Source organism: Petaurus breviceps, unplaced genomic scaffold, assembly GCF_028583685.1.
Source record: "Petaurus breviceps papuanus isolate PSGF00001 unplaced genomic scaffold, PetGlider_PUasm1.0 419, whole genome shotgun sequence".
Classification (NCBI taxonomy): domain Eukaryota; kingdom Metazoa; phylum Chordata; class Mammalia; order Diprotodontia; family Petauridae; genus Petaurus; species Petaurus breviceps.
In genome coordinates, this window is record NW_027186324.1 from 13037916 (window position 1) to 13039406 (window position 1491).

Below are 1491 nucleotides of genomic sequence, written 5' to 3' on the forward strand. Positions count from 1 at the left end.
ATAAAAGATGGGTAGGTAGACAAGCCCTGAGAGCAATGCAAGAATAGGAATTTTTTCCTCCAATCTCTGAGTGGGTGTGTTATAGAAATGATGTCTCCTCCTTTATTTCTTGGTGGAACAAGGTCATGGAGAAAATGAACAGAGATGGAAGCAGGGTACAGGTAAAGTCATTGCCTCAACATTGCCCTGAGATAGAATATTAATTAAAAAAAAAAAAGATGATTTCAAGACATTTCTGTTACATGGTCACCAGAGGGAGCTACGTAGCTCTTGGATAGAGCACGGGCCTTAAAGTCAGGAAACCCAGAGTAGAAATCTGGCCTCAAACCCTTACTGTGACCCTGGGAAAGTCACCTAACCTTGTTTGCCTCCATTTCCTCACTGCAAAGTGAATTGTAGAAGGAAAAGGCACACCACTCCAGTATCTTTAACAAGAAAAAGAAAAGGAAAATCCCAAATGGGATCATGAAGACTCAGAAGAACAATGAAAAGCCTGCATATTGTGGTCTCAGGTGGAAATGACAGTGGGTGACAGGGTGAGAAAGAGTATAAGCCACAGGTGCCAGGAATGGGAAATGACTAGTTTCCATTCTGTAATTCCCAATAGATAAACTTCATTTCTGGAATGAAAAGAGAAAGGATTGTAGCATAGATAGTCTATTGTAGTTTATTCCAGACCTGTGATTTCATGGGTGTAGAGAACTCGCTATGAGGAAACTTCCTCCACTGTTAGGGACAACAACTGTAGTCACATGACCACTTATCACTTTATTGACTCTTCCATTTTTCATTACCTGCATGAAATAATAAATACCAAAACCAGGCTTTGCTAAGAGAGGAAATGGAGGCTGTGGGGCTATAGGTTTTGTTACTTTCTTGAGAAGTTTATCATTGAAAGAAGGTGCAAAGATGGAATGAAAACTCAAAAAAGGAAAAGAAACAAGGGCTGTACATATGTATATATGTACATGTGTGTGTGTGTGTGTGTGATAGAGGAAACCTGAATGTGTTGGTAGGTAGATGTGAAGATATTTAAAAAAATAAAGAATGAACATGTCAGGGATTAATTTTGTTATTTGCTTAAACAAAAACTGAAACATGAACAATTTGGGAGCACACTTGAGAAGCATCTACTTCTTTATGGCTTTTCTCAGGGAATCAAGGACTTCTTTATTTCTCAGGCTGTAGATAAATGGGTTTAAAAGGGGGATTATGATAGTGTAAAACAAGGAATATGTTACATCCTGATCTTTAGTAGTGCCAGACCCAGGACGCACATACATAATAAAAAGAGTTCCATAGAATAAGGAGACAGAGAACACGTGGGCACTGCATGTCGAGAAGGCTTTGCGCCTGCCCTGTGCAGACTTAATTCTCAGGATGGCAAGGAGGACATATGTGTATGAGACTAAGATGGTCGTAAGAGTGAAGGATTGTATAAAGGCAGAGAAAGTGAAAACCACTAGTGAATTAAGAGATGGGTCAGTACAG